Source organism: Rhipicephalus microplus, chromosome 3 (assembly GCF_043290135.1).
Source record: "Rhipicephalus microplus isolate Deutch F79 chromosome 3, USDA_Rmic, whole genome shotgun sequence".
NCBI classification, from domain to species: Eukaryota; Metazoa; Arthropoda; class Arachnida; order Ixodida; family Ixodidae; genus Rhipicephalus; species Rhipicephalus microplus.
Genome location: NC_134702.1, coordinates 41,221,464 through 41,234,324, shown reverse-complemented (window position 1 = coordinate 41,234,324; position 12,861 = coordinate 41,221,464). Strand labels below are relative to the sequence as shown.

General features: G+C 46.7%; 1 protein-coding gene across 2 annotated transcripts in view; it reads left to right on the top strand.

Moving 5' to 3' along the window:
* Positions 1 to 12,861, top strand: part of LOC119176002 (uncharacterized) — a 353,641-nt gene that overhangs the window by 56,420 nt on the left and 284,360 nt on the right. Inside the window, exon 1 of one of the 2 annotated variants that reach the window (XM_075889319.1) lies at positions 7,733 to 8,451. The exons of the other annotated variant lie outside the window; for it this stretch is intronic. The gene's annotated coding sequence lies outside the window, so the exon portion shown is untranslated. Of the gene's footprint in view, positions 1 to 7,732; positions 8,452 to 12,861 lie in introns of those variants that run through there. 2 annotated transcript variants of the gene reach the window in all.

Here is a 12,861-nt window from a genome sequence, read left to right as displayed (position 1 = left end):
GGCTGCGGCGGCTGCATTTCCGATGGAGGCGGAAATGCTGTAGGACCGTGTGCTCGGATTTGGGTGCACGTTAATGAACCCCAGGTGGTCGAAATTTCCGGAGCCTTCTGCAACGGCGTCTCTCATAATCACATGGTGGTTTTGAGACGTTAAACCCTACATATCAATCGATTACTTTCGAAAATTGCTTATCGCACCAAGCAAACACTTATGCTATGAATGTTATTCTGAAGCTGCACATTGTTGTCTTTGCGGGCGTACAGAACATATTCAAACAGGTTATCGCCGGTAGAATGAAAAATATTTTTAATGCACATTTAGGCAGTATGGCCATGGACTATATCCGTTAAAATCGCTTCAGTGTCAGCAGAAAAGTTATTTCCAGACACTTCACTGGCTTTCTGTCCACTAAGAAACTTGAAGCATACATTCTTTACATCAAACTGGTGCTCATCATTAAACTATTCTTTTTAAGCACTATACGAGTTCGCGAACGACTCCTGTTGACTCTGCGAGCATATTAACACCCTGGAAGTCTATTTAGTGCAACTAAATAAATAGATCTAGGTGGTTCTCTGTGACCCAAAAATTACCATCTGAGTATCTATTACAATGGCAACAAGGCAACAACGTTTTCTTGTAGCTTCCACATTGGTCAGCGTCAATTTTTCTTCCGTCGCACCGGCAACCTGCATGACACGACCCAATCATACAACCTTTATACGAGGCATGATAAGAAAATATTGACGCTTTTTATTTAACAGTTATTTAACGTGAAGTCAGGGTTATACGGTGCACATCATTTTTCTATATTTAATATACTTCTTTATCAACGCGTTTTGCCCCAATTGTCGACGAGCTTACGTATTCTTTCCAAATAAAAGGTTTTCGGTTGGTCGTGAAGCCACTTTTGCACCGCATTTCACACGTCTTTATCTGAGGCAAATCAGCGGCCACGCAAGGCATCTTTGAGTAGCCCAGACAAGCGAAAGTCGCATGGAGGGAGGCGTTCCGAAATGTAGGGAGGCGTTCCAACTACTCAAATTTGGTCTTTATCCTGGTTTAAATAGTGTGACGAGCCGCTAGTGGCCCTGCATTGCCACGCAACAACAATCCTTTCTTTGTTAAGAAACTTCGGCATTTGTGGCGTATTTCTTGTTCCGTTTGTTGGAAATTACGAATTATTGATCCTCAAAAAAGTCACAGAATATCCACGGAGTGAATAATGATGGGTGAGGCGAAGCATCCGTCAGTTCGTCCGTGCTTCCGTGCATCCGCCCGTGCGACCGTTCATCTGTGCGTCTTTCCGTGCGTCTACCGTCCGTCCGTTTGTCTGTCTGTCTGTCTGTCTGTCTGTCTGTCTGTCTGTCTGTCTGTCTGTCTATTTGTCTGTCTGTCTGTCTGTCTGTCTGGCGAACACTCCAAGAACCACCATCTCGCATCTTTTCATCATATATTCATCATATACAAGTACCGCCAGGCAGCGGGCATTCCAAGGACTAAACCAAGGCATTCCAAGGACTTGCCCCCCTTCCGGCTGGTCCGCCTATGTAGCACGCATATAAGTTTTAAATTGACTGTACTCTGCCCATGCGTCTGTCCATCCGTCCACGCATCCATCTGCCTGTTGGTGTCACGAATAACGTAAAAACATGGCAGAAAAAAAAATGCATGATCTCTCCATCATATATCGATTGGCAAAACACGAAAGCAAAACGTGTCCTTACAGACGCAGTTTAATGTTTACTGTGAATTGATATGAAAGCTTTCTTTATCTCTATTGGCATTGAGCAACTATGTCACCGCTTAACGTGAATGCATCCATGTTGACCCTTATACCCCCGTCACACGGCATCGGTAACGTCATTCACTGCGCATGACATTAAGCGTTTATGTCATTTTTGTTGCTGCCCCACGGGCATAGTGAATGACCTTCACCAGTTGAATGTGTTCACCGAGCTTATGGAAGCGCGGCATGTGTAATCTCGTCAACAGGCGCTTGACAAGAGCTTACAAAACACCTTAAAGCAAGTGTAAATGATGTTCAGAAGTTTATTAAAGGTTGTTGTTAACTTCTCAATAACCTTCTAGCTGCAACGTGATAAGGACAGCAATTTTCGCAGCTATATTTTTTTCCCCAAGACTCCAACTTGATTCTATGGCACCTCCTGACGGCCATGTTTACAAACGCTCGCTGTTGTTTTGGTGCAGCGTTGTCGCGTTAGACTCGCTAGTAGCAAAATGCACACGCATTTGTGGGACACCAGTTTACGAAGACCACTTCAAACCAACCAGTCTTTCATGGGAAGCACTGCAGTTCTGTCAGTCGCCAAGGAAGTCGAAGCTCAAAGAGCATGCTAACGTAAAGGAATCCGCGAGTGGGCGCAGCTCCAAACACCTCGTCGTCTGTGATATATATATTTTTTTAAGTGGCAAGCTTGAGGCGCTTCTTCGCAGCAGCGGGAGAGTGATTAACGTCCGTTTCCAGTATCATCATTGATCGCTATCACAAATTCATGAATGCTGTGAAGGTTCCAAATATTGCTGAGTGACACTTGTGCGCGCTTTTAAGCTGGTCTTGTTATAGATGTCTACGAGGATTGCTGCCTACTGATGCTGTTTTATCGTGCCAAAATATATTTCAATCCAGCGGGACATTGTTACGTAAATTACATACGCAATTTGTAAGCTTTTGGTGTCATAGTAGACCTGCGGATAAACACTGCATCAATTGTGGATGTCATTTCACATAGCCGTGTGGACCCGGAATGCAAAATTGCAATCACATTCGTTATGAATGTCAGTTGCTGCGAATGACATTACATATGCCATTTTACAGGGTTATTAAGTCGTACATATCCATCCCCACGACCAACGTCCATCATTATTAGCAAACAAACCCTCGGGGTGATAGATGCTTGTAGTAGCTATTGTAAACGGCAAGAGAAGAACCAGAGAAAGCGACGTGACAACCAGAAGAGCGTGATAGAGGCTAAAATCACCTATTCGCGGCATGCTTGTTCACCACTACTCGACCAGAAGCAAATGCAACGTCCATCGTGCCCTCCCTTTCGCCGGCTGAAATTATTCGCGGGGCGAGCGTAAGTAAGGGACGCGGAGTTAAAGCCAGGTGAAGCCGGTGGGTGTCGCAGAGCTATTTTGGTATGGATAGATGCTATTATAAGTGACATTGACGTTTGGGCTAAAGTAGCCACAGGGGAGGTGGGGGTGCGTTAAGGTGTTGACAGAATTGCATTTCTCCTTGGAAACGGGCCGAAAGGGAAGGACAATCATAAACGATGCGTTGAAAACTGATCGCGGATATGACATTCATGGTATATTACTGCACTTTGTCAATAACGCTGCAAGAAAACAATGGTAGATATAAGAGGCGTACTTGCGTGGCCGTGTCGAAGGTTATTGCGTGCTCATCAACAAAGAAAAAAAGTATAGCGTGCCCGGCATTTGTTCTTGCGTACCCCGAGGTGTTAATTGACGTATGCATGTGGGAGGTAGTGGCCAGAGACTGCACCAGGGTGGTCAATTCTTCTCTGGTGAGGGAGTGCGCTACCGGCGGTGGTCACCGATAAGGCCGCACCCCAGGCCTCTTAATGCTATTCCATCATCAGGCGGATCATTTTTTTTTTTTGTTAAATCCATTTGGGAACTGCGTGGTGCCAGTACTCGAAACCACAGACATCTTGCACGCAAGGCTTATACTCTAACCCCTAAGCCAGCGCTGCATCGCTGTAGCGCGTAAGCAGGATAACCGTTAGCCATTAAGGACAACTGACTGGATTCCCAGACAAGGCAAGCGGGTCAGGGAAAGACAGAAAGTTAGATGGGCAGATGAGATTATGAAGTTTGCTGGTATAAGATGGCAGCAGCAAGCACAGAACAGGGTTCGCCGGCGGAACATGGGAGAGGCATTTGTCTCGCAGTGGACCTAGTCAGGCTAATGATGATGATGACCCAGAGGTGATGGGTTCCGTTGACAAAACTCTTCTTGTTTTCGCTTTCTGGTCATACATATTTTTTCCACGTCATTGCCATGACGGAAATACGCCACTGATGTTTTGTTAGACCCCGGCATAAAACACTGTCGTCCTGAAAGAGTGTTCCACACTCGCCATCATGGCTACTGGCGGCGCTGACTGACGCTTGCACGTATAATTGCACATATTGTGGGGTCTCGGCGAGGCGAACGAGCGCATCGCCACGCCACGCTCTTGGAGTGAACGGACACAGCAGACGCGGTCGGTACAAAGCACACAACATACATACATTTATTAACTAATTTAGACGACGATATCGTCCGCCGAATGATACACCAATTTCAATTAACACGCTACCATACAAACAACATGCCGCAGTGACACACTAAACACACAATAACATGGTAAGCACACACTAACACGCCCAACACACTAACACATACCCAAGGCGGCGTCGCCAACGCCTGACTTTCCACTTGGGACCCCGGCGCGAAGCCCGCGGTGCCGAGCACCGGGGACCCACGCTACAGACAACCGTTCGCGGCAGCCGCCACGCGCAGAAGAGGCTCGCTCAACTCTCGCCCACCACCAAGGCCTGCCTTCCGCCAGGGGCCACCACCGGCGCTACCACTCTACCAACAGTGGTACTCAAAGCGAACACAACGCCATCTATCACCCGGTGGTGGTCATTACCGAAATAAAGCCTTGGGGCGAAACACGTGCGCCACGCGGCGCAGACAACTTTACAGCCCCCCACAATATATACCCCATATAGTGGACGCGCGGTAGCCGCCGCGGTAGCTCAGTTGGTAGAGCATCAGATGCGTCATTCGAAGGTCGCAGGTTGGGTCCCTGCTCACTGCAAGTTGTTTTTTCGTCCACTTTTCTTTCTTCGCATCGCACGTTACATTTACCACAAATAATGTCCACAGTACTTTTCTTGGCCGTGTTGTCAGCCCATTGTTTGACAACTTTTCTGTCTCTTTCTCTTCTCTTTCTTCTCTCTCAATTTTTTGCGCCCCTTCACATTCCCCAGATGTAGGGTAGCAAACGGGGCATGTGCGTTGTTAACCTCCCTGCCTTCTTTCTTGTTGTTGTTGTCCTTTTTCCTTCCTGTTGTTTGTCTGTTCTCATTCATATTGTTCCTGAAAAAGAAAAAAAAACGAACCCTTGAAACTTCTACTTCGTTCCTTCATTGAAGGAGGTGGATAGGAAGAGAAGCCCCGCCGCGGTGGTCTAGTGGCTAAGGTGCTCGGCTGCTGACCCGCAGGGCGCGGGTTCGAATACCGGCTGCAGCGGCTGCATTTCTGATGGAGGCGGAAATGTTGTAGGCCCGTGTGCTCAGATTTGGGTGCACGTTAAAGAACCCCAGGTGGTCTGAATTTCCGGAGCCCTTTACTACGGCGTCTCTCATAATCATATAGTGGTTTTGGGACGTTAAACCCCACATATCAATCAATCAATAGGAAGAGAAATGAGGGTGAGTTGGGGGGAAACAAATAATGAGAGAGGGTAATATAAAAAGAAAAAAAAAGATGATTGAAAATGAAAAAAATTAAAGCTGATGAAAAAAGGAATCTGCGTTCGGCAGGCGGTGCCGCTTGCTCTCTAAATCCGCTGTTAATTCATATTACGCAGGCGTCGAAGTGGCTACATATTATTTAGCTCTATGTGTTACATTAGCACTATCCCTCAAGAGGAAGGTATATAACAGCTGTATCTTGCCGGTACTTAGCTACGGAGCAGAAACCTGAAGACTTACAAACAGGGTTCAGCTTAAATTGAGGACGACGCAGCGAGCAATGGAAAGAAAAATGGTAGGTGTAACCTTAAGAGACAAGAAGAGAGCAGAGTGGATTAGGGAACAAACGGGGGTTAAGGATATCATAGCTGAAATCAAGGAGAAAAATTCACATGGGCCGGGCATGTAGCACATAGACAGGATAACCGCAGGTCATCAAGGGTAACCAACTGCATTCCTAGAGAAGGCAAGCGGGTTGGGAGAAGACAGAAGGTTAGGTGGGCAGTTGAGATTAAGAAGCTTACGGGTTTGTGGTTTATTAAGCAGCAAGCACAGGACCTAGTTGACTGGTGGAACATGGGAGAGACTTTTGTCCTGCTGTGGACGTAGTGAGGCTGATGATGATCATTATCATGATGATGACGTCTCTATATCATAGGCGTTATACGTCCCACTGGCTGGTGTCGGAAAGCATTAAAGACAGCCATCGCACCTGTGGAAGGTCATGCCGCGGGACATACATTGCGGCAGCTGATATTGAAGAAAAGAAAGTGCGTTGAATGATATTCACCTCACTTACAAGACAGGCACGTAGTACTATCGATGTAGCAGAGTTAGTTCCTCCTTGGCGTGACTGTGCCAGTGTCGCAATCACATCGCCTTTACTGACTCGTTATCTTTGTTGTCTTATTTATACAGAAGACACAAGCGGGACTTTCGAAGCTCTATCATGTATAGCATTCCACCTCGGTGAATCAGTGGCTAGGTGGCCCTGCCGCTCAGCCGAAGGTTGTGGGTTCGATACAGGCCGTGGCACCTGGATTTTTTTATGGAGGCGAGAAGGCTTGATGCCCGTGTACTGTACCATGTCAATTCACGTCACAGAACACCAGATGGTCAAAATTTACGGAGCCCACTTATACGGTGTCCTTCATAACCATGTCGCAATTTTGAGACGTAAACCCGCTGATAGTATTAATACCATGTGTAGCGATACACAATGACATACATAGATTTATTTTGGTGGGCGGCACGGCCTTTATCTGAAGTAGTGGACGGGCAGGCAAGTGTGGTCGAGTGTTATTTTGTGCTCTCTCTGTGTAGAATGGCAGCAAAAAAAAAAAAAAAATCAGTAGGGACACATGATCGGTATGCCAGCCCCTGGCTACGCCGCCGGCGCTACAGTATGCATGCTCAAAAAGCCACAGAAAATTTGGCACACTGGGTATGATCGCATAAAACGTCTACCATATGCAACTATGCTGTTGCGAAGCGCAGAACAGCAGAGTAGACAAAGCGATTGCACGGTTCCCTACGTGATGCCTATATGGCAAACACAGGGTCCAGAGGTCGGATGTCCTGCTCATCTCTTCGGGCCACTCAGAAATGTGACCCACCTTGCCTTATTTTCTGCAGATTTTTTTTTTAACCAGACACTCAGTCCCGACGCGTCGCGCGCGACTTGCGCGTGGGTCCGTCTCCACGAAACGGATAGGTAGTGTCGCTAACGGTTCACCGCTCCATTAAGTCGCAGTCCTGGACAGGCGTCAGAAAGAGAATAACAAAGAAGAGCTCCAGGAACATAATAAAGAAGAGGGAGTCAAGACTGAGAGAACCCCTAGCAGTACCACGGCATATGCATAGTGGTGGGGGAGGTCTGCTGATATATGGGTCACGGGAGACATTGGCCCCTTAAATTAGGTTTTTTTTACGCCATTTCCCGCGCCGCGCGGACGGACACGCTAGGCTAGCGTGCGGCGCTGCCTGCTGTACAACCGTCGCCGCGTTGTTGCAGAGAAGCGAGGTGAGGGTAGACCGTACGTCGTTGTCGTCATCGGTGTGTGGGGGGGGGAGGCAGATGCGAAGGACCAAGCGGCGCCCAGCAGAAGGCGTGCCGCCAGCTAGCTTCGAATGTCACGTGACCGGGAAGGTTCTTCCACCAGTGGGCTAGCGGGCACACAGCGCCGCGTAGCCAGACCGGAACGCAGTCCAGCAGCTGGCATTGCCCCCGTCCTCCCTTCCCCCGCATCCCGTCCGACGGCTCTTGCCGCTCCGCTGCAGACGAACCGAGCGCAGCATCGCCGGCGCGTTTTCAGTCATTCGACGCCGAAACGACCGAGAGGCCGGTTCTGCCGACGTCCGCGCTCTCGGGTGCGCCCGCTGAGATTCATCCGTCAACGAGAGAGACTTCCCCAGAAGACCGGTGTCGTGCGGTACGGCTAGGTCAGAACAGCGTGCGTTGTAGGGCTGATCCTCCGACGCAGGAGCGTGCTCTACTGAAGCACAGTTTTGTCGCCTGCTCGCGCAGTCAACCGGTGCGTTGTCTGACACAGCGGTTGTCATCGGTGACCACATGAAGAAGACCTTGGCCCAGTGAACTTGGACCGCCCCTTCGTCACTCTCTGAAATTAATTTGTTCCAATTTGTTCTTCTGGGCGTGGCGGTGCGACGATCTGCGGTGATGCAGTGTGCTCTTTAAAAGTGGTTAACTAGCTCCGATTTGGGTTACGAGACAGTGCTGCGATCGGGATTAGAACGGTGCGCGCAATTTCTGGGTGTGTCCTATTTTTTGTGTGTGGTTGCGTTCTTTGGCGGACGGAGGGACGAACGGCTTGACCAAGGATTTTCGTTTTGCTTCACACCGGCTTCAAGCAACGTTGAGAATCTCCGACCATGACGGGACGGTTCGTCTACGGGCGACCGCTACATTGAAAGGTGGGTGATTGTCTTCTTTCTGCGAGCTTTAGCGGCCCATTCACCCGCGAATGGCTCGCGTTTTTTTTTTTTCAACTTCCTTTTCGGGTCGCTGTGTATATAGTATCGTGGGCATTGCTCCTTTGTCTTCTCGCTGCATACGTCACGTACTTAAATCGCCCGTGATGGTTCGCTTTGTGTGCGAGCGTGGGTCGGTTGAAAAAAAGTGAGACATCAATGTCTCGGGTCATCAAACTGCGCACCGGCGTTCTTTCGGGGCAATAGTTGAGATGTTTAGCTTCAGAAACGAACACTGTTGCGAGCCCACGTTTGTTTAAAAACGCGTTTCGGTCATCGCTGGCGACGTCTGTGGAACAATAGGTGTGGAAATAGAGTTTCGTTTTTATCATAGTCTATGCTGAACACTAAGACCTGTTACAACCTAAGAAAGTGAGCTTTAGGTGCAGCTCTATGTGGTTCCATCCAATCAGGCTTGCTCATTTCCCTGACATCGAGCACTTCACTCGCCGTTCAGATAATTGGTGTCCATACACGGATACGTGTTCGCGTAGCTAGTTGTCATTCGAAGTCTTTGAAGTTCTCTGTAATTTCGTCAAATATTCTGGCATCATTTTTGAACCAAAAGAGAAAGAGTGACATGCAAGGAAAGGCAGAGAGGTTAATAAACGCGCCCCGCCGCGGTGGTCTAGTGGCTAAGGTACTCGGCTGCTGACCCGCAGGTCGCGGGTTCGTATCCCGGCTGCGGCGGCTGCATTTCCGATGGAGGCGGAAATGAAGGAGGCCCGTGTGCTCAGGTTTGGGTGCACGTTAAAGAACCCCAGGTGGTCGAAATTTCCGGAGCCTTCCACTACGGCGTCTCTCATAATCATATGGTGGTTTTGGGACGTTAAACCCCACATATCAATCGAGGTTAATAAACGCACGTCCGTTTTGATACCCTGCATCGGGAGACAGGGACGAATGTGGCTATAAGAGAGACATAAGTAGAGGGACTTCGTATATTTAGGTGGGAACGACGAGCCTTTGTTACCGGAATATGTAGCACTTACATTAGTACGTACAGATCAAGTACTTAGTGTTTGAAAGGAGACGAGCTTGCACGATTGACAGGCTCGCAACTGTTCTGTAAACGGAGAATGTGTGCTTATTTCGTAGGCATGTAACCGACTTCTGTGTCACAGATTTGACGTAAAATCTTGTGTGGTATCCCAGTAGACATTGCGCCGCCCCCCCTCCCCACGCATTGGGTCACTCCTACATACAATCGCAATCATTCTTGACGTGTTCCTTGATTGACGGATTGCAGCGTTTCGCGAACTAAAACCAATGTATATAGCGTGGTTCGCGTCTTCAAGGTATTACTAAAAGTCACTGTAAGACTAAAAATGTCACACGGTTATGGTGGCACGGCCGTAGATATTGACTTTTTTCCATTTTAGTTTTCATACTGTTTTGTGAAATAATGAAATAAAATAATATGAAGTTTATCAGCCGTATTTGGCAGTGCGAGAAAATATTGCTTCGCGATTTTTAACTACAGCGCCATCATAATTTGATCGGTGTAATTGTGTAGGCATATCCGTGCATCCTATCGTGTGATGAGCGTCACCTGGTGTAAAACGAATTCATACTTGAGTAGCGACGTTAACCCTTCACTGTGAGTTCACAAGTCGTACAGAGAGGGTCCTAAATGCCCATGTCATTCAACTTAAACTAACCGACCCGAGTGAATAAATGCAGGTGTTCGCTAGGAGTCTTTCGGTTACTGTAGCGATAAGAGTAGCCACCGTGTAGCATATATTTTTTCGCGAATTCATAAGTGTGTATGTCTGCTTATCTGTGACAAGCGAGCACAGTTAAGCTCGGACGTTTCACATATCGTTTTTTTTATTTTATAGCATTGCTTGATCTGCTGATATAAAGCAGCCAGTTATGTTAAGGCGGGCTTGTTCAGCCGGTGGTGTAGATCGAGGCATGAACATCGCGAATCGTGAATCTACAAAAAGACAATTCCACCAGCGCGCTCACTCTTCTTTTAAACTGACCCCTAATTTTACCCGATGTGTCGAATGAAGTACATGTGTCTTAGTTGAATCGAAGCGCTAAGACAAATTTTATTTGATCAATGATAGTTTACTCGCCGTTAAAGTGTGGTACTTTTAATTTAATATACCGTTGTGTATGACGGGCGTAATTTCTACTTTATATTGTTGAAGCTCCCATTTCGAAACTATAAGTTTATGTTGCACGAGAATTCAGTCTATTTGAATATTCAATGTTCCGCAAACCTCTCATGGGTACCTTTAGCAGTTTACGCATCTCTCAGTTAGTCCCCTGTATGTGGACGGACGTCAAGGGACACTAAATGTTTAGACATTTAGCATACTTTCATCATTTTCGAAATGTTGCTCTTTCTTTCAATCATGTTGCTGGTAAAGTTATTTCTGTCAAAAAAAGAATAGGGGATCCGCCAAACGTTCATACTAAGTTTATGGGCTGCAACCTAAACGAGTCGTTTGCATAGCCGCTTGCTGAAGGTCAGCATCAATGTTACATTAGGATGCGAGTACTTTTTGCAAGATTTCTCGAATCTGCGATGTTCTTGGGGTTGGAAAACGTTCGAACAACTTTCTAGCTAGAGTTCTTAATCTTCTCTTGAAGTCTGCAGTCTCTTTACTAATTGAAGAACAATGAACGATACACCCTTTTGTAGACGTGTGCAAGATTCATCACCTCGAACGCTGCACTTCGTTCTCACGTCCCACATTTTCTTCGTCTTTATCGTAAGAACATCAGTATTTGATGTTTCAAGAGAGTAATTTTTGGTTTAGTCATACCTTAATTATTGTTTCTCTAAAGTGTCCTTTTTAGTACAAGTACCGTGACCAAGACTGACCGTGAGATGAATCCTCGTGACCGTTTGGGCAACAGCTTCAAACGAGCACATCGCACCGCAGATCACTACGTGGCATAATGAATATCTTCGCGAAAAGGTCGTCCACGTGCCGAGGTCTTTCTTTCTTTCTTTCTTTCTTTCTTTCTTTCTTTCTTTCTTTCTTTCTTTCTTTCTTTCTTTCTTTCTTTCTTTCTTTCTTTCTTTCTTTCTTTCTTTTTTCTTTCTTTCTTTCTTTCTTTCTTTTTTTCTTTTTTTCTTTCTTTCTTTCTTTTTTCTTTCTTTCTTTCTTTTTTCTTTTTCTTTTCTTTCTTTCTTTCTGTCTTTCTTTCTTGCTTTCTTTCTGTCTTTCTTTCTTTCTTTCTCTTTTGTCAAACGGGGCAGCTTCGCGGGGTCCTTACGACACAGTAGCGCGGGGCGTTATAATACGCTCAGCCGACGTCTGGTCGTTACTGTGGTCTCGTATTACCGTACGTTCCCACGATCCATACGCACAGAAGCCATTCTTTTTCTCTGCCAGGTGACGCCGCGTGAATAGGCGTCCCGCCAAGACGCTTCTGTTTATTCTTTGCGTATACCACTCCTTTAGACGTATCTCTCACCAGCTCATTAACACGTCTTATGGACCTCTTTTTCTGGCGCACAGAGAAGGGAGCAGGCTGGGGAAACGAATTACTTAAAGCGTGACACTGGTGGACTACACAGTTAAAGCCAAGTAGTAACATGTATGTGTGGCAGTTTGGGCTAGTTGGTATGGTATGACGATAGTTATAGCGCGAGAACAAAACGACGACACAGAGAAAAGAAGTGTGCGATGACACAGAGAAAAGAAGTGTGACATCAACACTGCCTTTGTAAAAGAGATAATTGACAGCCATGAGATTATGACATCAAGTGACAAGGCAATCAATACGAATTCCTTAGAATCCGGCCACACCCTTGCGGGTTCCCGCAGAACTCATTTGTAATAATACTGCGTGTGTATTCAAGATGATAAACACATTTAGGCTTCCAGCTACCAAAGTCATGGTGCGGTACGTCGTATTGTTAGAGACTGTTGTAGATGTGGGCTACCTGGAGACTGGTGTTGCTTAAGGTGCACCTGTAATCAAATGTATTAGTGGGAGTTTTGTTTTTTAGGTTTGCCACCATCGCACTGAGGCCTTCGTGACTAAGAATTGAACCCACAACCTGGATATTAGCAGCTCCAAGGAGAAAAAAATGCCAAACCATGACTGCAGATCAAAATTCTTGGATAAAAGAGACAAATCTTAGTTAAAAGAAGCAAGTTCATCAGAACAGCCGGCACACGAATAAAAGCCGGAAAAGGTACAACGAATCCGAGTGCATCGAAGGAATTTATACGAATGCGCATTCCAGGATAATGAGCCTCTTCGCAATTTGAATATCAAGCCGCGTTAAGTGCCGTCATCTTTGCGCATATGCGTATATGATCGAGTGGTAAACCCAATGCCGTCGAATATGAGGGCGTTGGCGCGTCCTTGTGCAGAGTGTCA